Source organism: Cydia pomonella, chromosome 11, assembly GCF_033807575.1.
Source record: "Cydia pomonella isolate Wapato2018A chromosome 11, ilCydPomo1, whole genome shotgun sequence".
Lineage (NCBI taxonomy): Eukaryota > Metazoa > Arthropoda > Insecta > Lepidoptera > Tortricidae > Cydia > Cydia pomonella.
Genome location: NC_084713.1, coordinates 11,511,063 through 11,537,483, shown reverse-complemented (window position 1 = coordinate 11,537,483; position 26,421 = coordinate 11,511,063). Strand labels below are relative to the sequence as shown.

At 37.5% G+C, this 26,421-nt stretch overlaps 1 protein-coding gene and 1 long non-coding RNA gene across 2 annotated transcripts in view; both read left to right on the top strand.

The window, feature by feature from the left end:
* The window catches only part of LOC133522839 (uncharacterized), a 34,594-nt gene extending 15,428 nt beyond the window's left edge, over positions 1–19,166 (top strand). Inside the window, exon 2 of the long non-coding RNA XR_009800140.1 lies at positions 17,153–19,166. This is a non-coding gene — a long non-coding RNA (uncharacterized LOC133522839). The remainder of the gene's footprint in view (positions 1–17,152) is intronic.
* LOC133522880 (protein couch potato) overlaps positions 1–26,421 on the top strand; it is a 221,644-nt gene that overhangs the window by 113,619 nt on the left and 81,604 nt on the right. The gene's annotated exons all lie outside the window — the stretch shown is intronic.

Genomic DNA, 26,421 nt, shown 5'->3' with positions numbered 1-26,421 from the left:
ATATTTCTAAATAAATAAGTGTGCAAAACTTACAAAAATGTCTATAAACATTTTAAGTGACAGTTACTTGATATAAAATTGACCTGTCGTAGGGACCATCATTCGGCACGAGGTACGTATAATAAAAACAAATATAAGATTATTCATGATTCCGTTCTTAACATGTATTAAGAATCTGTTCTTAATGCATCTGTGCCACGTGATATTTTATCAAACATCTACCTATTTTTCTAATAATAGTTTAATTAATAAGGTGGCCAGGTGATGACTGCTCATTACAGTTTTCCTTGACTGATATATTGTTATTAACCGCTCAACATGTCTACCATCTTTACTTATCTTATATTATCTGTAATGTCTTCCAAAAAGATGTCAGCGTTAAATCATATCTACAACGTTTGATGTTGCTTCAACATATCATATTTATGAGATCCTAAGTACATAATCATAACGCCAGATTGTCTCAATAGCTTTAGCCTGCGTTAATATTTAAATAGCCTGGAAAACTCTAATTCTTAATGCGGCGCACTGCTCTGAAACAAATTCAGCCAATTTCGCTAACGCGATCCGTTCTGCGTCTGCCGCCAACTTTATCTTCGTAAATAATTTAGACTATGGCGTTTTCGAAACGAATGTATATACTGTGCATAAATCACACTTTCAAGCCTACGTGTTTACAGACGTATTACAAATATTGGACACGTAAAATGATATTGGCACAGGATTTTTTATTTAAAATAAAGCACCACAAATATTCCAGTGATTGATAAATTGATAGCACGTTATTTGGGATGATAGACAGAGTTAATAAATCGTTTTTGTTTTAATTTGAAACCGTTAAAACTGTTTTAGAATGTTGTGTATCGGTGAGTGGACAGGGGTAAAAAAGCAAAATCCTTGATTAAAGTTACCGCTACGTTGGACCGTTGACTCGTCGCCGGGGTCAGAAACGCGACAAAACTTTTTGGCTTCATCGCAATTGCTATTTATTGCTCTTTTATCGGATACAGTGCGATGAAATCTTTCCACGACAAATACTTTGCTGAGTTCGATGTCTGATGTCACTCATAGGTAGATGTAATTCATATAATTTAATTACGATACGAGACCTTTTCAAAATGATACTAACGTCAAACATAATTATTGAAAAATAAATCTAATCTATTATGTTGGTACAAGTATTGGAATTTGGAATGTTATTAAATTAACCGAAACGTTTTTGTTACATCTCCTCGCATTCTTAACATTCACTTCTTCGTTATAATAAATAAATAATTTTATTATGCACGTACTTCTCTTTAAATAATTGAATATAGGTATTTGTAAAAGTTTTTTCGTAGCATCATACTCCCATTAGCGTCATTCGGACGCTGGCCATACGTCGCGGCGTGTAAACACACCGACGTGCCGCTGACACGTGCTGGCCCTGCATTCGTGTCGTTTGCCAAGCTAAGGCGAGCATTCGTGATCGTCACTCTTGTGAACCAGTGAAACTTTAACCACAGGAACCGTAAAAAGTTTATGTGATTCGCACTGTCCTTACTCACGCTGTACACTAGTTTTCCACTGGCGAACGCTCGCTTGCGGTCGGAACTCTATGAATAAAAGCCGTGAATGGGCTCGTGCGTCGTTGTCATAAAACGACCTATATATATTAAAATTTCGTTGGCTTTTACGCCGTGTTGAGTTTAAACTAGCGTTGGAGTTTTGTGCACTGCGCACTGATTTATTAGTCGTACCAAGCATGGATATCTATACATTCATTGTTTCGTGTAAATGGCGTTACACATTTTTTCGAAATCGGATTTATTGCTCATGCAATAAATCTTCTGATCTAATCTAATGCCATATGTTTGGATCTCTGTGACATCTATGATGAAATAGTTCTCACAAAAATTCTTAGAGTGGAAATGTTGTTATAATCTCTTGCCACTCAGAGGCCTATAAAAAGGTCCATTCTATTTTGAATCTGCCCATCGGCAGTGACTTGCAGGACGTGTTTTATTTATAGGACCTTTATTTTAAGTTTATTTATAGTTTGTATTATTATTTTTAAGTTTATGTATAAGTTATTGTTCCATATTTTAATTATACTATGTTTTGAATATTTATTTTGACAGATCAAAATTGCATTTGTGTTGGCATATAGTTAATGAGGTTTTATACAATAACATCACTTTTTTATCTACCATGTTTAAACTAAGCGTTAAATTCCAATCTTTTTCAAGTCAAAAATACTTGCCTATACTTGAGTTAGCACACGTATGATCATAAATAATAGATGCCTAAGCTACAACGCAAGTTACTTAAATATATTATAAGCTGTCACAAGTGTACATTTTGAAGTGCTTTAAACAGAACATGTAATTACGTAATGTAGTCAGACGTTGTCAAAGGCTTTCAGGGTCGTCACCCGCGACCGGTTTTCAATACGTATCCCTAGCACAACCCTAGATTGATTATATCATCCCTTTCCGATGCTGTCACCTTTTACCCGAGCCGCCCCTTTTTTGCGTATCACCGTTAGAGTAGAAAGGGCCCGATTTCAATGGTTACACGGAACGGAACATTTATCATGCCGGTAATGAATTATCGGAAAATTTCCAATAAGCCCGCCCGAAAAGCGATGGATTTGTGGACGGATTGAATGAGAATAACTTTTGCGGTGATGTATTGTTTTCATTTAAGTCTTTTTATTACATACTTTCTATATCCTATACTTACGATATGTAAAGTTTTCATAATTATGTCATCATGTTCAAAGGTAGGGAATGCAATATAGCATTATTGAGTCCACCTTCCGTACAACTAAATAGTTCGTTTCTTTGGTGCAATGAATATTAAATTAAAACTATTATTTGCTTCTTAAATAAAGAACAACTAATTCACTTTTCCATAATATATAAAAATACATAAACTATAAATTCATCGTAAAATTTAAAGCCATTACGATGCGCCCGTAAATATTTGCGTTGCAATATATATCGGCGGTTGCCATATAAAAGTTCTGCCCAGATCTTATCGGAATTAATGACTGAATATCCACATCGATTGCTATATATCAACCCATCAATAGTCGCGTACAACATTATAATTGGTAGCATCGTCACTTTTATAATAGTGGACGTATTTATTTTAAGTAAATTCCATAACAAAACAACATTTTAAAGTATTATTTGTCAGCTCTTATAAAAATAATGTATTATTCTTTATAAAAATCTTGCGACGTTGCTGCCGTTTTGAACTCAATGCTTTTGCGTTTTAACGATATTCTTTTGAATTGTCACCTAGTTTTCTGTGATCCTTCCAATTTCTGTTCGAAACGATATATCATGAAAGAAGATATAACTTGGCTATATATAACATTACATTTAAAACAATTTGATAGCAAATCCATATTAGCCATCCTTCACTGCAGCTGTATTCTATTCGCATGACAATAGTTGAAGGGTTTTCTCTTATTTATTGTTATCTAAGTAAAATGATTTATTGTTAAAAGCTTATCCTAACTTTGTCGCAAAAATGAGGCTCAAAGCAGTGTTGAAATCCCGATTTCGGTTTCAGCCCAAGTCCATTTGTAAACTTCAACTGAAGACTTTCAATTCTTTAAAGAGGTCGGATATGTTCGCATCAGCACATTCAGGAGGATGGCAGAGAGACGCAATAAAATATACGAACATGATTTACCTACGTTCCTCCTGTTCAAACGATTTTGTGTCTTAGGATTTTGGTACAGCGCAAATGTAAGCGTTATTTAATATCGTTTTTAGAATGAAGGTAGTATTTACACATGAAAACGCCAGGTTAACGAATGGAGTACCTGAAACTTGTGTTCTTGTAATGAAATGAGCGATTCGGGAAGATTGTTTGATAATCTTTGAAAACATGGAGATTGAAGAACTTTGTTAGGCACTGATTTTGTTTTATATACCTAGGTATAATTATTTTAGTTAGGTATTTTTCTCTCTCTACTGTTTGATTGTTATGGGAAATCTGTTAAAAAAAAGAATTATGTACCAGCTAAAATTATAATTAAGTTAAATAATGGTACTCGTACCATTTCCTCGGTTAAAACCAATTTCGTATATTTCCACATTCGAGTGTTTGATTGTGTAATTACGCAATTCGTACTAAACTTTCGAGTAGGTATGTGATCCTTTGTAAGCTATCTCGATTCTGTACGGTCCGCGCTGGCTGCTCGTTGTCTGGAGTGCTGCAAAGTTTAATTACCTACAACGCGACCCGCGACCTCATGTGGGTGAGCGCCAAACTTTTATCTTTCAAATTCGACCCTTCCACTCTGAGTCCTAATTGACTTTTCTATTTGTAAACGACTCTGGCTCTTAATTACACAAAACCAATTTACGCCGCCACATACCGAAAACTGAAAAATAAAAAACATTTGCCTTTTGAATTTGAACTTTCCAGAGAGTGGAGACGACATTGGAAGTCTCGTTCAATGAATACGACGGTTATTTAGCGAAACTTGTGTGAGATTTTTTTATTTGCCAACCTTTGATATCGCAATAAATTAAGAATTCCTGTTATGGTATAGAACAACTTTTTAAAGGGCCATTATTAAAAGGGTCATAAAGTTCAGTTCTAAAAGTTATTTTACGCTTCGAACGCCCTTAATCCTGTATTAATCGGGAGCCGATCAAAATAACTTTACGAATTCACAGTGACACGGAATCCTAACACACTATGGTTATATAAACTTAGAGTACATCGTGTCATCCGGCGCGACAAAGCGCCAAGCGGGTCAAAGGGCAAGGGAGCGCATTGTTAACCCGCTACCTTACTGGAGGGCTTTCCACTAGGCTCGTACGGATTGCAAGCCATGTATGTATCTAACACGGCTAGTGAAGGCTTTAGCATTTCTCTGTTTCGTCTTAATTATATGCCCGTAACGTATAATGTCAAATGTCAAGACTGGACTAACTAATGGATGTCAACAGTTCTTTTTGTATTGATTGTACGTAGGAAATTAATAAACGGACGTGACATTAAGTATACCTACTGTGAGCAATATCCAGGTATTGTGCTATGTGTGCACTGAGATTGAAATAATGTCACTATCCTTGTTTATATTGCATATTTTACTCATTAGTTTGCTATAGATCATGAAAGTATATTTTTCTAAACGACATGTGAATTGCAACAATTAAGAATAAAGCTTTAGCAGCCACAAAAACCTCGATAATATATGTAACGTAACAATATGGAAGTCTCTAAGTTAAGGGTGGTTGACTTGGTGACTTTCTTGGTACTTAACGTTTAAACTCTACGAGCGGGGGTGTACGTACCTTCAAGTAGCGCTATTTTTCACCTTATCAAAAAAATACACCCTCTCTTCCTGGCCTCAATAAAAGGGTCGAAAAGGGAGCATGCCCTGGAACTTTCTTGTTAAAGAATTGATGAGTTGAAAGATACGAAAAAGGCTGTTTCAAAAAGGGTTTTCACAGAAAAAAGTTACCGTTTACAATCGCAAAAGCAAAAATCCTTTTAATTGTAATCTTATTATTTCTTGTATATGTGTATTCGATAAAAAGCTTTTAGTTTCCCACTAGTATTCTGTTTTACGGCTCGCTTCTATATATTGCTATGAAAACTACCTACTATAATGTTAGCTTATTTATTAATAATTTATAAGTAATTAATATATGTTTAATTTACTACGTGCAAGTCACTTGATTATCCCTCGGCAAACCAAGAAGTCATTAGTACAGTTGTTATTTGACTATATCCGTCCAGCGCCTTCTACAACTTGTTTCGACGGTTGCCGAGCGATAATAAAAGGGGCAGACCCAGTCATCGGCTCATTGCCTTGACAGCAGTCGAACAGTGCAGACGCTTAGAGTTGAGTGCCGGATGTAAAAATAATTTATTATAAAAACGAATTGTGTAAAGAAAGTGAATACAATTATTATTCAGTATCCTGTGAAGTTTATTTTAGTGAAGAATACCCCTTATAACTCAGAAGAAGGGATCACAAAAAAAATCTAAAAGATTTTTTTTTACCACGCCACACACGTAAGTACGGTTGTTACTTTTTTTTTTCTCTATTTCATCTTTATCCGTCAATATTAATCATTTCTCGAAACGAAATAACTGTATTTTCCGTAACGGAGGAAGTCCGGAGGTTAATATGGTTAAACACGCATGTTTATCTTGCCCGGGTACTCCCTGGATATAAACATGTGTGGACATTTTGGTTTTAGGTGATAATTTAAACGAAACAACTGTATTTTCCGTAACGGAGGAAGTCCGGAGGTTAATATGGTTAAACACGCATGTTTATCTTGCCCGGGTACTCCCTGGATATAGACATGTGTGGACATATGTAGAGTCGATATGTAGAGTCGATATGTAGAGTCGATATGTAGAGTCGATATGTAGAGTCGATATGTAGAGTCGATATGTAGAGTCGATATGTAGAGTCGATATGTAGAGTCGATATGTAGAGTCGATATGTAGAGTCGATATGTAGAGTCGATATGTAGAGTCGATATGTAGAGTCGATATGTAGAGTCGATATGTAGAGTCGATATGTAGAGTCGATATGTAGAGTCGATATGTAGAGTCGATATGTAGAGTCGATATGTAGAGTACATTCGATATGTAGTCGATATGTAGAGTACATTCGATATGTAGTCGATATGTAGAGTACATTCGATATGTAGTCGATATGTAGAGTACATTCGATATGTAGTCGATATGTAGAGTACATTCGATATGTAGTCGATATGTAGAGTACATTCGATATGTGGTCGATATGTAGAGTACAGTCGATATGTAGTCGATATGTAGAGTACATTCGATATGTAGAGTCGATATGTAGAGTACATTCGATATGTAGCGTCGATATGTAGAGTACATTCGATATGTAGCGGCGATATGTAGAGCCGATATGTAGAGGCGATTGCTTTAAGTTTCAGGAATGGAGGCGGACGATGACCCAGGGACACCCAGGTCACAAGGCCAGGACTTGTCTTACAACAGCCCAGAAACACCTAGGTCGCGGGGCCAGGACTCTTATCACAACGGCGAGAGAGTGTATTACGACAGCCCAGGAGCGCCCAGGTCACAGGGCCAGGGTTCGTATTACGACAGCCCAAGAGCGCCCAGGTCACAGGGCCAGGGTTCGTATTACGACAGCCCAAGAGCGCCCAGGTCACAGGGCCAGGGTTCGTATTACGACAGCCCAGGAGCGCCCAGGTCACAGGGCCAGGGTTCATGTTATTATATCCCAGAAGCGCCCAGGCAGCAGGGTCAGGGATCGTATTACGGCAGCCCGGAAGCGCCCTGGTCACGGGACCAGGTAATGTACCACGACATATCACCATCACCTAGATCACGAAGCCAGCCGCTGTACCATAATGACCTAGGAGCACATAGGTCAAAAGATTACGGTTACGAAAATGAAAACTACGGTTACAGAAGAGGTAGAGGCAGCCGCAGACATCGTCGCAGTCCATCAGAAAGAGACAGCCGCAGATATCCACGCAGCCCGTCAGAAAGAGGTAACCGCAGACATCGACACAGTCCGTCAGGCCGCAGATATCCACGCAGCCCGTCAGAAAGAGGCAGCCGCAGACGTCGACACAGTCCGTCGGAAAGAGTCAATCGCCAACATCGACGCAGCTCGTCAGAAGAATCTGGTGAACACTACGATAGATATATAAAACGGCCAAGGTTATCGAAATCAAACGGGGAATATCGCGACTCTGCTGTCCTAGATAAGTTTCTTCATGTGTTGAAGCAAATCAAACGATCTGATAAACCGAAACTTTCCTTTAATACTAATGTTGTACCCGAATTTGACCCAATGTCCAAGGAACAGACTGTAATAAATTGGCTTACAAAGGTCGAAGAATGCGCCAGTATATACCAATGGGACGATAGAGAATTGATTCACTATGCTCTCCCCAAACTCACAGGCGTTGCAAAAACTTGGTACCAAGGTCTATCTAGCGTTTTATTCACATGGCCCGAGTGGAAGAAAAAACTCATCGAATCATTTCCCTGTCGCGAGGATTACGCCGAGATTCTTACAGAAATGCTCTCAAAAAGGGCCCGTTTTGGAGAATCACTGGAACAGTACTACTATGCGAAGGTAAATCTCTTAAACAGATGCAAAATATACGGAAGACAAGCTGTTGATTGTATTCTCTACGGCGTAGATGACCGCGCGGTAAAGGTAGGTGCCCAAGCAGCCCAGTTCTCTGAACCTGAACAAGTCTTGAAGTACTTTAGAACAGTGAAGGTGGGGCAGATACGGGATAGAGACATTCAAGATTCTTCTCGAAAGTTTCGCCAAAATGACTACAGGAATAAATCTGCCCGGCCTCAGATGTCGAAGGACACGTCGAAAGACAACTCTAACAACGGCGAGGTATGTTTTAATTGCAGTGAAACTGGACACCGCGCCAGTAAATGTAAGAAACCTGCTGCCACATGCACGTATTGCGACAAAAGGAATCACTTGGCAGAACACTGTTTTAAGCGACTGCGCGAGTCTAACGATGTGAAAGTGGAGGAATCACGAGGGAAAGAGCGTAAGGAGAAGCAGGTTGCCGCAGTACACATGGGTGATACAAATAATAAATATAAAATGGACGTCAAGGTCAACAACTCAATGATTAAATGTTTCGTAGATCTCGGCAGCGAATGCTCGCTAATAACAATTAATGCAGCCAAACAGTTGAATCAGGACATTGACACGTCCGAGGAACTCCCAGTGCTGAACACCGTTGGAGCTAATTTGGTATCACCTGTGGGTATAGTAACAGGCAGTGTTGAAGTTCAAGGCATAAAGGAAGTTATTGATCTATATGTCGTTGAAAACCACGTGATTAAACGACCAGTTTTACTGGGCCATTCCTTCACGGAAAAACCGGACATCACAATAATTAAAACTTCAAAGGAACTTATCTTCATCAAGACTGCAAATGGCAAGTTACACCTGAAGGTACGTAACCAAGTCTCCCTGCCATGCAATATGTTGACACCAGTCACTGTGGAATCGACGTCTCTCGTTACTGGAACAATTACCATTAACGGCTCACTAAGAGGAGCAGAAGGAAAGAAATATTACTTGCTCCCAGGACAATACGACATCAACTCCGGTACCAGCACACTGCTCCTTCTGAATGCATCGTCTGACGTAATTACTCTGAACAGTGGTTTTCTTCTGACGCGTGCTGACTTCCAGCCAACCGACGACGGCGACGACACCACATACGACTGTTGTGGAGTGACATTCGACGAAAAGGAAGTTGATGCGTCAGTTAACTGTGGTACAAATGTGAAAAAAGAAGAACGTTTGAAGCTTCAACAACTTTTATCGAAATTCGGCCATTGTTTTTCGAAAGGTCTCTGTGATCTAGGTTTCACGAAGGTATCAGAAATGGTTATCGAACTTGAAGAGTCAACTCCGGTCGTTTACCGCCCGTACCGCATGTCACACGCCGAAAGAACACTGGTAAGAAATATGGTTCAAGAAATGCTTGATAGTGGGATCGTAAGGGAGTCTTCGTCACCATATGCGAGCCCTATAGTATTAGTCCAAAAGAAGACCGGCGAGAAGCGATTGTGCGTGGACTATAGGGCCCTTAACCGCAAAACTAAGAAGGATCATTACCCACTCCCCAGAGTTGAAGATCAGCTGGACCAGCTTTCTGGAAACACATTATTCACTTCCCTGGATTTAGCATCGGGATACTATCAGATCCCCATTTCGGAGGAGTCACGGCACAAAACTGCTTTTGTCACACCTGACGGACAATATGAATATAACCGAATGCCATTCGGACTAGTTAACGCGCCGTCAGTGTTCCAGAGGACAATAAACAAAATTTTGTCGGAAGCCAAAGTTAAGTACGCCATTGTCTATATGGATGACATTTTAATCCCATCAAAAGATGTTGATGAGGGATTACAAAGGCTGGAAGAAGTACTTAACTTACTAAAGGAAGGAGGACTAACGCTAAAATTAAGTAAGTGCAATTTCTTCCAGAATCAGGTCGACTTTCTTGGGTTCGAGGTCAGCGCTGAAGGCATTCGGCCTGGATCTAGAAAAACTGATGCTGTTTCCAACTTCCCTACACCAAGGAATCAGCACGAGGTAAGACAGTTTCTTGGACTGTCAGGATTCTTCCGACGTTTTATCAAGGGCTACGCTCTCATAACATCCCCATTGACAGACTTACTACGAAAGGGATCTACATGGGTATGGGGAGAACCACAAAGGAAAGCTTTTGATGATATCAAAGCTCTACTGACTCAGAGACCACTTCTAGCCCTGTATGACCCAAAGGCGGATACCCAGCTGCACACGGATGCCAGCAAAGATGGCATTGCAGGGATATTACTCCAAGCTAATTCGAACGGAATTTTCCAACCGATTTCCTACTTTAGTCGCAAGACTACTCCCGAGGAACGCAAACTTCACTCGTACGAACAAGAAACTCTCGCTGTAATAGCATCACTGAATCGCTTCAGGGTGTATCTGGTAGGTATATCATTTAAAATCTTTACAGATTGCAATGCCCTCAGATATACACTCACCAAACGCGACGTTATTCCACGGGTGGCGAGATGGTGGGTACAAATACAAGAATATGATTGTTCCATCGAATATCGACCCGGCGCACGCATGCTACACGCAGATGCACTTAGTCGCCACCCTGTTGATGACGGTGTACAAGAATCTCACGTTCTTGATGTACTACTCACTACGGAAGTAAGTGACCAAGACTGGATCTCGACTGTCCAGAGCGCGGATACAGAAATTAAAAAAATAAAGGAAACCCTCAACGACCCAAATTCCGAACAGGTAATTGACTACCTTAATAATTATAAACTCAAAAATGACCGTGTCTACCGCATCGTGGCTGACGAATTAAAATGGGTAGTGCCCAAGAGTGTTCGTTGGCAAATACTTCAAAAAAACCACGACGATGTCGGACATTGTGGGTTCGATAAAACACTTCAACGGATACAGAAACATTATTGGTTCGCCAAAATGAGAAGGTTTGTTAAAAAGTATGTTGCGTCATGTCTAGAATGCGCACATCACAAAAAGCCGGGAGGTAAACGGGAAGGCGAACTACACCCTATAGAAAAGGTCAGTATACCTTTCCATACTATTCACGCCGATCACTTAGGCCCTTTTGTAAAGAGCAAGAAAGGACACTGTTACCTTCTTGTAATTATAGATGGCTTCACAAAGTACGCAAACATAACCCCTGTCAAGAACACAAAGTCAGCTACCTCTATCAAAGTAATTAAAGAGCACATAAGTTATTTCGGAGTACCAACCCGTCTCATTACAGATAAAGGAACTAGCTTCACAAGCAAGACGTTCAAAGAATTCGTCTCATCTCATGGCATTAAACATATTGAGAATGCCGTGGCTACTCCCCGGGCCAACGGCCAAGTAGAGAGATTTAATAGAACAATCCTTAATGCCTTATCTACCTCTACACATGGCAAAGATGAGAAGGATTGGGACCAATACGTTGCCGAGATTCAGGTAGGTCTGAACACCACAACGCATAAAACTACTCAGAAAACTCCATCTGAACTTCTATTTGGATTCAATGTTACAAGTAATTCGCAAGGGATACTGAACTCTGTCATAAGAGACACGCTAAATGTTGTAAATACGGAAGACCTAAATGATGTTAGAGAACAGGCTAAACAAAAAATAACTGAGCAGCAAAATAAAGATGCACTAAGGTTTAATAAAAGCCGAAAACCCGGTACGACTTACAGGGAAGGTGATCTGGTGCGCGTAGAGAGACAAGTACCACATGATGGAAAGTCACAAAAGCTTGTAAGTAAGTACCAGGGACCATATCGTATCTTGAAAGTTCTCCCTAATGATAGATACCTTATAGGAGATACCCCCTTAACAAAGAAGAAAGGTCGCAGGTATGAAAATGTGGTAGCACTCGATAAAATTCAACCCTGGTTAAATTTTGTAAGAGAATTCGATAGCGATGTTGATACTGGATGTTCTAGTAGTGATCATGAACAATAACCCATCTAATTGAATTGATATTATATAGTTTAATGAAATAAAATGTCATCTATTTTATAGCTAATCATATTCATTGTGATTTGGTAACGTTGAATAGAATATATTTTATGATTCAAATATGATAATATGTGGATGTACTTAAATCTTATAGGTAGATATGGCGTTTTCTAATTCATTTATATTTACAATTAATAATTCAACATTAACAGGTTATTGTTATGAGATTTAAATATTATGCTAACGGTATTAATTATTAAAATATTATCCTTGCATCTGTAGAAATTATGAATTTTGATTATGGCATTTGTGATTATTAAAGTTTAACATTTGTGTAGCAATGGGACTTGCTACAAACAGGATGGCCGAACTGTTAGCTTATTTATTAATAATTTATAAGTAATTAATATATGTTTAATTTACTACGTGCAAGTCACTTGATTATCCCTCGGCAAACCAAGAAGTCATTAGTACAGTTGTTATTTGACTATATCCGTCCAGCGCCTTCTACAACTTGTTTCGACGGTTGCCGAGCGATAATAAAAGGGGCAGACCCAGTCATCGGCTCATTGCCTTGACAGCAGTCGAACAGTGCAGACGCTTAGAGTTGAGTGCCGGATGTAAAAATAATTTATTATAAAAACGAATTGTGTAAAGAAAGTGAATACAATTATTATTCAGTATCCTGTGAAGTTTATTTTAGTGAAGAATACCCCTTATAACAATAACTCATAATTAAATAAATTGAAAACTTAACGGTTTAATGCGCAATAAACACGGAACAAGTAACATAATAATAAATGCCTATTCAACGCGTACTTAATGATTCGTAACTTAACGTACGTTCAGCATGTGCTTTGTACTCGTACTTCGACACTGTGATTATGGTAAGTTTGGTGACAGTATGACGTGGTTTCTTACAATGTTTAATTATATTTACGTAAATTTAAACACCAATAGTTCTGCCTTTCATAGGCATTTAAATTGAACGTTCCCATATGGATTAGCTTTCTTATACAAGAAATTGTTTTGCACGATTTTTACTTAAGCAACTCGCTCATTTTACCCCAGGACTAAAGAAGGTCCTCAAGAGAAAGACGGCTAAGAGCTGCGAACGTCTTGTCATACTGTACTTTCTTACTAAGGCCGGTTTCAATTTAAACTTATGCGCAGTCGACTAAAGTAGAATTCTCGCGGAGGCTGAATCCCAGCGAAGAACGGATCTTGACTTGGTGAAATTAATCCATCTCCACTCACAATGGGGCACAGAACATGGATTGAGAACGGTACGAAAATAAAACTAATTGTGAAATGCAAAATTAGTCTGTAACCAATCCATAAAAATGACGCGTATAACGTGATTGACATTCGAGTAGGTATTTATGTAGATACTAGACTATAAATGTTTTATTTATTTATTTATATAACCACTGCAGTTCTCTCTATGTTCTTACCCTGTGTTTTACTTAATAAGAAGAAAATTAGAATCTTTGTTCGTACTCAATTCGATTCTCAACCTTATAAATGGTAGTGTATACCTAAATAATAATAAATAAATATTACACGACATAATTACATAAATTGACTAAGCCCCACAGTAATCTTGGCACATAAGGCTTGTGGATACTTATATAACGATATATAACTAAATACTCAAATACATAGAAAACACCCATGACGCAGGAATAAATATCTGTGTTCATCACACATAGATCTCTTATTGGGACCATCGGCTTCAGGCAAGGCAACCCACTAAGCCAGACAGGTCGTCAAATATGATGATCTTACAATGGATTCAGTAAATTAATTTCGTAAATATATGGATGTACATATCATCATCAACATATCATCTTTATCCTTTTCTGAATTGATTATAGAGTTTGCTCACGTTGATAATGTATTTTAATTTAATTCCAGAAACATAAATTAACTTAATATCAGGGAACAATCAGAGCAATCAGAGAAGAATTAAATAAACTTATTTATCTGTTCATATTCTGAGTAATATCTATGTGCTGTGCTTATTTCGAGAAATATATGAACGTTCTGTCCTCAGCGGCCTCGTTTTCTATTCGTCTGCGTCAATTATTCAGACCTGTACTTACGCGTCGCGTTACCAATTTTCTTTGCTTATCCATTATAAATAGAATCTTAAATATAAACTCCTTGGTTTATTGGCAGACTCGACAGTGCAATTCTAAAGTAGTGAAAATTGATGACTCCTTAGTGTCGTTAATGATGATCACTCATGCTTATATGGATAAGTTAATATGTAGAAATGTATCCAAGTATACACATAATATTAGCAAACATATCTAAATTCATTGTCATTAGTAAGAGTGAGACTATTAAGTTCAAGCAAAGAAGTAGGTAGTGAATTGGGTAATTGATAAAGAGTTATTAAGGGCACTTGAGTAGATATCAAAGGAATTAAAATGTAAAATACACTAGCATATCAGTGTCAAACTGACATATTCGCTAACGTCTACGTAACTTACTTTTTATACATCTCGCTCGCACTAGTCTGACCGAGATACATACAAAGTACTTAAGTTACGCTCACGCTAGCGAATATGTCAAACTGGTGGTAGCCTTACACGTAGGTTATTGCTTGTATTTTACTTAAGAAACAAAATGAGATAGCGCATCACTCTATACGGCAAAGTTTGATAAGTGTAAGCTTTGTGTTAGTACGACAAACCTAACCTGATGACCTCATATTTTTTTAAATAAGTTGATAATTTTGCTAATAATATGAGAATATGTTATGAGTTATGAGTAAGATTTTATATGCTGTGCCCTTACAGGGTCCATGTGAGACATTGTCTATTATGTATAACATCTATACTGTACCATGGTTGCAATAAATAATGATTACAATGATTACAAGAATAGATTATTAAGAAGTAATAAACTTTGAGGCAAGAATCCATTAACCCAATCAGATAAACCACCATCTTGTAATTTTAAGTTTACTCACAAGAGCGGAAGGAAACTGTTTTGCCCGCAGAGGACTGCACTAAATTTCAATCTCAAACTTATTTGACGGTTAGCACCGCCTCGAAATCCTTTCAAACTTATTGAAGCAACTCCAGGGAACTATTCCTGTAGCTCCCAACTTGCAGAATTAATGCCATATACCTATTTATACATTTAGCTGGTCCACGTAGCTAAAGTACAATCAGATTGTAAGAATAACACGAATTGCAATTCAGAACAACGCCTGGCGGTTGCGAAAGTTTATCCAGTGCTATAAAAGTATACGCTGATATTAAATATTGCTATTAATTATTGTACAGGCGTTAGCGGCAAACACGTACAGTACTGGGGTTCCAGTTGTTAAAGTTTTAATTTTTCTATAAAAGTACGCTTTGAATACAGATTATGTTTACTGTAGAAGCGGCGAACTTTCTATGGTAACAAAGTTCGCTTTACGGTCGGATTGTACCTAAATATTTATAGGGTGGTTAACGGTTCGCAAGCAAAACAACATCTCGTGAAGTATTTAAGTAATTTTCCGCATTTCCCGGCTTCTAATCAGCTAGAGCTCGGTGGCGGTGCTTTCCCTAATTTTCGCGACACCCTATTAACCAGGCGCGAGTTATTGCTCACTCCGGAGGGATCACGGCCGTTGCCGAGGCGATGCGACGTGCGCCTGTGTGCGCACAGCTCGCAATTTGACGTGTGTACGTATTGAGAAAGTTGTGTTGTAGTCTGTGGTTATCTAGTTTCTTGTGGATTCTTATCTATCGGATTTTCGTGTAGCGCGCCCGGGGGGATTTGGTAGCTTAGCAAACTAACTTTGAGCACGAGTAAACGGAATATTAAATCTTCAAGTTAATAATATGAAATCAACAACAATTTGTAATATTTTTATCATCATTTTAGGCCTCTTTTCATATTTCGTTTTTGACGTAATAAATTCACCTCGAATGCCTTTCATTGCTTTTTCGATGGTGTCTCTCTCTCGTCACATCGGGTACCTATTTTAAATGCAGGTATATGTTTCATAAAAAGACAAATCAACTTTTTAAAATATTCGTGTGAATATTTTTAGAATAAGTTATAAATAATTGCAATCAATTATTGAAATTTACCGAAAGTAAATTCAACTATTTGTTAAAATCCAATTACGACCGTTCAATACTTAAAGTGTATATTATCGTATTGATTCCACCCGATTGCTGATCACTACAAACAGTTCGCCTGCATCTACACGTCCCTACGGCGCATTCTCATTGACTGCGTAAGCGGGGCGGATCGAGTTTTTGACTAAACTAGTTTAATGTGACCTTGAGATCCCTAATAATTGAAAAACGCAATTATACTGGCTCGTTCGAGCGTAGGACTCGCTCTTGCTTGTTAAGTAGTTGAAATGACACTCCCACAGATATAATTATATCTGTGGCACTCCCTATTACAGCTGCATCGTCATTAATTACTCGCACCTACTCGTACAATTCGATACTGTAGTATGATATACTGTAAACACAGTATACATTAATTGAATATTTAATTAAATCCCATATCATTGTACGGGAATTGATATGCTTTGTGTATTGTTCAGTTCCTGATTGACTAAAACAACCCAAATGTCCCACATATAAAGCATTTGTAGTAGAACCATATTATCATCCTAGCGGTGTCGCTTCGCCCTTTTATTTATTACTTTAATTCAGACGTGATTACTTTATTACAAGCTTTTATTTACATTGCCCTGTTAGTACCTATGTATGTATGTGTGAGTCAAATTTTGGAAGCTAAATTTGACCCACTCCCCGATTTTCGATTGAGCTGAAAATTTTCATAAGTACATAATGTAAGTGGGTGACACTGCAATATTATGGTACCATCGAGCTGATCTGATGATGGAGACAGGTGGCCATAGGAACTCTGTGATGAAATGACGCAACCTAATTATGTTTGAGGTTTTTAGAATAGTTTCGATGAGTATTAGTTACCAGTGGAAAGAATAGTACAGTCAGCGACAAAATCTTGCAACAACAATGAAATTTTTGCCAAAAACTTATTTCGTAATAAAAATAATAATATAAATTATGCTACTTCTAATAATTTTGTACTGACCGATTTTTTTTTTGTTTATTTCAGGTAAGTCTAATGACTCTGGAAACACTTTGAATCTACGTGTGTGTTATGTGAGTAATTGAATAATAACGGTTGGAAATTGCCCATTTCGACATTAAATTAAGTTCCAAACGCCAATACCTAAAAGATAATATTATCAGATGCTACTTTTTGAATGTTAATATTTGCCGATGAAAACTATATTTGTATGCCTTTTCCTCGATTCCTCGTGGATCCTATCATTAGAGCTGGATTTTGACAGAAATTGATCTATCTGTAAGAATATACTTTCAAAAACAAATAATAATTTTCCAAACGGCTTGAGAAAAGATGGAGCTCTGAGATAACAAATATTACAAATAATATTTAAATAAAATGCATACAACCGAATTGAGTATCCAAAGGTTCCGCTGCCCAAAAGTTGTCTGGAAGAGATCGCTCTTTAGCGATAAGACCGCCTGTTGTCTGCCTCTATCACTAATCAATTGTTTTTCTTTAAGCTGTATCTTTTACTGAGGTGTGCCAATAAAGAGTATTCTATCTATCTATCTTGAGTACTTGCTCCTTTTGAAAATTTGAAGTTGGTTAAAAAAAATATGACAACCCTCAGTGGAGAATCAAAGTATCAAAACTAGCCAGTCCATCGCCGGGCAATAACGGCGGCGGTCGGAAATTGGGGATGTATCGTGAGCGGCGGCGGTCTAAGCGACGCGATTACACGATCAACACCCAATCGTAGACCTGGGCTGCAATCTTGTCATATCGATAAACATATTTTCCCTTTCCATAAAAATAGAGATGTACAGCAGACTGCAAAATTTTATGGGCACATTATGAATAAATCAATCGCATGATGCATATCCAGCACGCAGCGCCCCATTCCCAAAACAAAATGAACTTTTGAATGTTCGATTCAGATGGTGACTGCAGCAGCGTTATTGTTGCAATGTATTTCTGAAGCTTTGACGTTAGGCCATGGCACTGTCCTTTTCTTTGATAAATTGGTGTCGTTACCGCAATAGGGCGACCGCTAGCTGGCGCGGGTGCACGGAGCGGGGGAACGCACGCAGATGCCATTGTAGGTGAAATCCGTCGCATTGATGCGTCCGCGCCAGTTAGCGTTGCCGTTGCCCATACTATTTTTCGTTAACCCGCTTACTAGCTCCATGCAACCGTGCCAGTTAGCGGACGCCCTTACGCTCTCGATTAGAACGTTTAATCCGTCACTAATTTTGCTACGTCATCCGGTTGTAACCAACCATTAGGACCTAATTAAATAATCCACACATAATTCTGATTTTAGAAGCAGGAACATTCAGCACTGTGTTCTTAAAAACGTTTTAACCTAACCTAACTACTAGAGTCATGTGTGTCTCACTACTCGCTATATTAGCAACATACCCCGGTCATAGTTTGTAAAGCCAGGCATGTCGGGTTATATGATCAACCGTTACATTTTTGTGCAAAAAATTGTATAGTCAGACCAAGCTAAGTTGTCAGCAATTTTGATAGTCGAGACAGTGCAAGTGTTAAGTCTGTGCTATCAAAATCACTGCAAACTTAGCTTGGCCTGACTCTAATTACATTTTTGATTTTTTCGTCCTTTTCATCTTAACACATGCGCTTGCGTCCTAAGGCAGCCAGATGTCCACCGGCAACAAACTTCGAAAAATTGGCGTAAGCACTTTTATTTTTGACGAAAGTAAGTGCCCCAGATAATTTTTTTAACTCAGAAGGGAAAAGGAGACAGTTTGTGACATGTGACTTTTGTGAAGAATGGCAGTGTCACCATTATCTTATCAAGCTGGGAATGTATTTGTTGTTGTTGGGTATTTCGTAATTTTTTGTGCGATGTCACGACATGTCAGGAAGCAATATGTAGTTTAGGACCACTTTTAGGTACGTCCGAAATGCTTGTTCATTCACTTTGTTTTACCGTTTCCTCGCTCCAAGTAAACGGTAGTGACGTTACACAAGTAATGTGTATGTAATGTTACGACCCCGACACGTGCGGCGCGGATTCTTTCGGGCTTCCGTCTGAACGTGGGAACCGAGATTGTGTTGAGATGTATTGTATATTTGTAGATAGTGTTGTGACATAGTTCGATTAAACGCGTGCATGCGTAAATGCACGCGTGGGTACAGGATATGTTCTGTAATTGTTTATTAAAATTAATCTATTTAAAATTTATTTCTTATGACACAACCCATTGCTTCCTTTTATATATTACTAGCCTACGACTTTGTTCGCGTAGACTTATTCTCCGATACAAATTTTCAACCCTTTTTAACCCCATTAGGGGATAAATTTTCTAAAGCTTTCAAATAATTTTTCTTACTTTCTAATATTGTGTCTTACAACGAATCTCAAGTCCCGACTCAAGTTGTTCCTATTTTAAACTTTTAACCCTATTTTAGCTCCCTTAGGGGAATAATTTTTAAAAACGCTTTTTTTGTGATGTAATACAGTATTTTTATTCTTACAAAGTCCTCACTCAGAAGAAACATCATTCCTGGTACAACTTTCAACCCTCTTTTAACTCCCTTGTGGGATTTTTTTTAAACGCTGATTTTTTTCTTGTGTTATAATGTAGTGTCTTCGGGCGAAGTTTTAAGTCTCTCAGTCACAAAAAATTTCGTTGCCGGTACAAACTTTCAATCTCTTTTTCACCACCTTAGAAGACGAATTTCTAAACATACATCACAATTTCTAACTTAAAATAAAACTTTCATCCCCTTTTCAACCCCCTTAGGGGATGAATTTACAAAACTGCTGAAATAACTTTTATTTTATTTTAATATTATACTTTCTCACGAAGTTACAAGTTCCTGGTTTAAAATAAAACTGGAATGCCATACAAACGTTTAACCCCCTTTTAAACCCCTTAAGGGTTGAATTTTTCAAAATCGCTTCTTATCTCTTGTACAGTTTATAAATGCAACCTAGTCTGTAAATTTCTACTACTGCGTTTATGAATCAGTCAGTACACGCGCATTTATATATAGGTATATATGTAGATTTCTACTTTAAATTACAGTATTTTTATACTAGGTACTCGTACTGAGCCGGTATTTCAAGAGGCACTCCTCCTCTCGGAGTAAAGTATTTTATTAATTTATTAAGTCAATTGGTTATTTAATTTTCGTCTTCGTAACAACAGTACAATAATATTTTATGTTTTCCTATCATTAATACATGGTATTTACCTAAATTATCTTCTTATTTTTTTTTAGAATGTAATGTTTGAAGTGTTTTCTATTTATTTATTTTCAATGAGATTAATACACACACAATACAGGTACTGTTGGTTTTCTATGGAAAGAATTTAGTTACTTCGATAAATAATGAATTTCCTTGCAATTTTGCTGAGTGGTATAAACAGAGTGTTAGTAGTTAAAGTCAGTATTAGCATATCTCTTGACTGCGCCAACTGTCGCAGTGGTTTCCTGCCATCTTAATCAATTAAATCCAATCCGTACTTTGCCATTTTCTTACACAAAGCGGAATACTGGGATCACTTTCGGCAATTAAGCGGAAAATCCCCCGGGAAAACAGTCTCCATGTCCATTTACACAAGAAGCCTAAGCAAACAGCGGCGCGTGTGGTCACCCTGATAAGTGTGCGGGCACGGTAACCATATATTTTATAAAGCTGACGTATCAATTCTGGTCCTCATAGACAGTTACTTTTTATACCAATGACTAGTTGGACATATTAAAACTGTGATGACTGTGATGTTTCACTGGCCACCACTGATAAGTCTGTAACTATGATAACTTTGGGAATCATAATACAAATCACTTTTTGACTACTAATACCAAAACGAAAAAATGTGACAAACATCAGAGGTACACTTCACAAAAACATTATGTTTCGGAAATCAAATGGAAAATCCTAGCAAAGCATCTTTTATGTCCATTCGGACAACAGTCCTAAGCTAACAGCGCATGTTGTCACCCTGATAAGTGTGTGGGTACGCTACGGTGACCATACATTGCAATCAGTAAAATTACCCGTCCACTTGCTGGAGTTATAGCCGTTGGTTAGTCTGCATTAATTACTTGAGGTAGGCGCCTGTCTTTATTACACGGATAAAATTTACGGCGTATAATATTATTATAATTACCTTTACAGTCGTATTGAATAAACTTCCAGTTATAATTATTATTACAAAGTGCGACCAATTGGCAAGATACTGAACGATCTATTCAATTCAATTCAACTCTTTATTCGTGCATCACATGTACATAAATAGGTGGTAACTAAGTCTAGAAACTTGAGTTAAGTAGTATACGAAAAACAGACTCGGGCCATCATTAAAATTAATTTACTTGGTTATGAAACCAGTCGGTCTCAGATTGTGTAATTGTTCTAAAAAATATTACAAGAAAAACTGAAACGGCACGCAAATATTAAAACATGTTCAAAACATTTTTCCTTGAGCCCGACTCAAAAGAAAATCAACATAAATATAAAACGCTGAGAAAATTACAAACAACATAATAACAAAGGGAGCGCTATAAAATATGAGCTTGCAGAGATATTGCCCGTATTTCAATGGTGGAGGGAGGAAATCGCGACCTTTCCAATAAAATTCACTGAAATCGTTTATAAAGTAAGCTTCATTACTTCCCAGAGAGAGGCGTGTTCTGGGGTTCCGCCGGAATTAAATGAAATCGATGTAAAACTGAAGAGACTTTCAAACACATTCAACTTCTTCTCTTTGAGACACGATGACGAATACGCGTTTATCAAACAAAAAATATATATAATTGATATAAATATGAGTCAATATTATTTTGGGTACTTATTTTAGAGTACTGCAGCAAGCAAATATTAAAAATAAAGAAAACCCGGCAGCATAATAAATTATAAATTGAAATCGTCATTTATGATCTAAATAGTACCTAATCCAAAATTATACATGACTAAAGAAGCCTAAAAATAATTTTTAAAATCCTGTTAAATCAAGATTTATTTGTGTTCTAACGTATTTCTTACCCGAATTAGTTGCAATTGTAAAACGCAGCCGTGTGTATACGCCTATACTAGTTTTTCATAAGGCAGAATTGCTTAAACAATGACACTTTTAGCTCAAAACGAGAATAAGTAGTGAAATATTAAATGACAAAATGACTCGACGGGCCCTCTTGCTTGCACGCGACTTTTTGAATATTCCTCGTGAAAAATAGGTGCCGCGGCGGGCGGCGGCTTTCATGCGGGGTTCAAAGGTGCCGCCCCGGGCGCTGGTGACCATGCTGTTGCTGAATACAGGATATGAATGAATGTCCAATTAAATTTCCTTCTATGAAACTCGAATGAATACACAATTACACATTATCATTACAAGCTTTCTTATTAAGAAAGTTTGGCAGTACAGAAATGTTAACTTTACCTGTGACTTAGCCATCGAAAATGTGTAACTACACGATAAATTGCCGAATATCTGGTTACCCTAGCCGGTTCTCCTGACGCGTACTAGCGCGTTTACGTTCTGACTCCGCAAATATCCCTATACGTGTATACGCGAAACGTGACCCGGTGAAATATGGACTTGTTTTCTTGCGCGACCTCGTATCTTGCTGCGTTGTGCCATTGTAAAAACATCCTTATACAAAATAAATAAGCTCTATGTTAACGTGACATCGTAAAGGGTAGCTGATATGAAACGCAACGTAATACTGGTACTGGTACAAAGGATCATTAGTGATTTAAGTGAAACGCTTTTGATACATGTGCGGTTTTGAAAGCGCAAGTGCAGCGCGGGTCGGTCGGAGTAATCGGGACGGTATGTAAATACGAGTAAAGCGTCATGTCAGCAGTGTCAGTAAGTAGTATTATAAAAACTATTGAATACGGAACCTACTGGCTGCGCCATGTAAAGTACCTTTAATGGGCAGAATGATTGTATCGAGACAACGAGTGCAGTTCCGGAACGTATTATGTTTTGCAAATATTTGTATATATTTTTCGAATAAAGCCATGGCCAAAATACCGTTTGGCTTCCAGCGTAATAACGGACTAAGAATTATCTGTTTGTTTATTTTACTCAAATAATACATCAAGAAAAAAAAAATGATTTTTATACTGAAGCAGACACTGGATATTCAAAACAAAAACTGTTTTATGTTTATATCGATATTTCAATTATAATCAAAGCCTAACTTTAAAAGCTGATAATACTCTTAAGTTACATTGATTATCACCGTCATTTATTTTAGGGATCATACATTTATTTTTAAGTAAGGAAGAACCGGAAGATAAGGAAAGCCAGGAGCTAGAGCGCCAGTTATTATTATAGCTTGGCAATAGCAATATTTGTCACACCGCAGACGCTGCACGTAGGGGTGGGGCGGGGAGATCAATCCACTCACGTCAAACCCCGGGCCCAATCAACTGACGCGTCCGGGGGACCCGGCCCGCACTAACCTGTATATCTATCCTAATAATTAAGGACTCTTCTCACTATCCTGCTTGAGTCATTGATAGCAATTAACCTTTCGACAAAAGATATTTATTGTATCGCTTTGTTTAGCTACTGTTGGAACGACAACCGAAGAAACTGCTTTATTTATTGGTAAATTTTAACTGAAACTTACAAATTGATGTCGAATTCATGTCATTGGGCATTTTTTTCATAGGTGTTTTCTATGTATTTAAGTATTTGTATATTATATAATATATATAATATACAAATGTTGTCTCAGTACCCTCAACACAAGCTTTCTTTAGCATACTCTGGGACTTAGTCAATTTCTCTAAAAAAAATCCATAGTATTTATTTATTTACTCGTATTTACCTGTTCAACCAGTACCCCTAGTGTAACTGTGATCGACATCATAACGTGACGAACGCGTTTGCGTTAAGTGTCATTTTGTATAGGATTTTGAGTTTCCAAAACGTCCCGCTTGGCGCGCTCGTTCGAAATTCAATACAAAATGAGACTAAACGCAAACGCGTACGTCACGTTTGGAAATCGAATTTATTTACACTACGGGTACAGTTCATGTCGATGGTTGGGACGAGTGAGATGCGCTGCGTGAAATAACAAGATAATAACAAAATAATCACAAGTTTTTTGAAGTGAAAACTTCTTTAGGCGCATTGGGCATTTTTGAGATGAGAAAAAACCATTGAACTTGTGGCATTGTTACCGTTACTGTAACCGACACCTAATAAAACTTAAAATATTTCCTGACGATTCAAAACATACACACATAATTATTCAAGTTTTCACTTCTGTCAACACTCCCGGACTGCCGCTGTGTTTTTTAATATAAATGCCACGTCTGGTTTACATACCACGACAAACTAAAAATCTGATGTGGGCTTCACATATTCGTATTCACATAAACTAAGGTTTGCAAACTTTATTTACCGTTTACCTCAGTGATTATTAATGACTAGTAGGTAATGATAGCATACACGTTTAACTAAGTAGTTAACCATATTCCACAATATTTTTAATCCAAAATCTACACTTACAAATTATTTTCAGTGTGTTTTCACTTGGTACCAAATGTTATTGAAAATATTCCGTGGAAACTGTATCATGTGAGTTCTGTAAATTCACGAACTGACAGACACTGTGTTATCTTTAATTAGTTAGTGTAGTGGTTACGGTGCAACTAATTGACGTATCTTGTTACAGGTAAACTTCACCGATGCTTTGATTAACCGGTAATGGATGAGCAGCTAACTTCTGAGTAAGCTTCATTAACACACTACGTCTGACATTTTTGCTAATTTCTCATCAAATATGATAAATTGACGTTTCAGGTCAAAACTAATGTATTTTTGGTTGACTATAAGCGCGATTAAGATGCGCCCCTGCAACAACTTAGCCGCTCAAATGTAATTCTGATGTTATTGTACGTTCGATTTGGCTTGAGTGAGATTATTGAGTGTTACTATATTTTATATAGGAGATAAATATAACAATTGTTTATTATCATTACAAAACATTTTGCAGTGAGCCGAATATTTTTTACATTAGGAAAACTAGAACTTTTGATTTTACTCTTGATACTAAATAGTTTCAAGTAGGGTCACTAAACCGGTCGTATTGCTTTCTGGCATGAACCGGTGCGTATCCTCCGTAAATTATGACTAACAAAAGCCAAATCAAATAGAGAACCTTGACGAAGTTTTAACTTGACATTTATGATCGTACTTTAGGTATTGTAGTTATTATGCCACTCCGATGTTATAAAACAACTTTATTCACTATCAATCAGTTCCTATTCCCCGAACGTTAAACCGCACAAATGGGTTTGAATTGCATTTTGGAGATCACAATTGGATCACGGAACGCACGTTTCGGCCCAAAATGTTTCTTCGGTTAAAACGTAGCCTTATTTCGTATTTATTTTCGTGTTTGTATTTTCCTTGTGCTCACTTTAAAGATTCAGATCATAACTTATGTTAATCTGGTTGTACAGTATCCTTAAACTGAGGTACATTATTTACCTAAAGTATTTTTGTGTTAACTTTATTTAGTAAGGTACCATTTATTAATGTTCAATATTTCAATACTGCTTAATTTCGGGTTAAGGTCGCGGGTGACGTTGTTGAGGCTCCAGAGCGATATCAGTGGAGTTACAATTGCGGGTTATATCTTTTAATTACTTGACGAAACATTATTAAAAGGATATGAATAGAACAGAAATGTAAGTCTATATATTTAAACGGCCCAAGGATTAGCGTTGCAGCAAAATGCAGCCACTGGATGTTAGAAAACTGAGAAGGTATTTTCAGATCACAGAGAAGGCTGGTTCAGCCAAACTAGAGGTCGCGTCAGCTTGCTGTCACGCGCTATGAGATGCGACACTGATGGCCAGCGCAGTCCGCAAACAATTAACTCCCCGAAACTGACACAGCGCATTTTCCAATGAACATATTATGCCCCTCCATCTATTTACAAAATTGTAAAGCTACAGAGTACAGATTACGTATAGTGTCAACGGGCAATTTTATTGTGTTTCGTTTCTGTGGCATGCATTGCAGCCTGAACGAATTGAATGGCATGTAATGACAACAATTGTTTAAAAATAAATTAGATTAGAACCAAAATTTATTAATAAAATCAATATTGTACAGGGACACAATAAAAACATATTTTCTCTTATTTTTTTGTATTAAGTTTATTAATAAAATATAATTACCAATTTAAATATCTGGATATAAAAGCTTTCGAGAGCTTTTTATAACGCTTCGTATGAGCTGCCTCTTGAACTGCCCAGAATTATTTTCACGTAAATAATTGGGTCCTCGCTCACTTATTTGAAAATA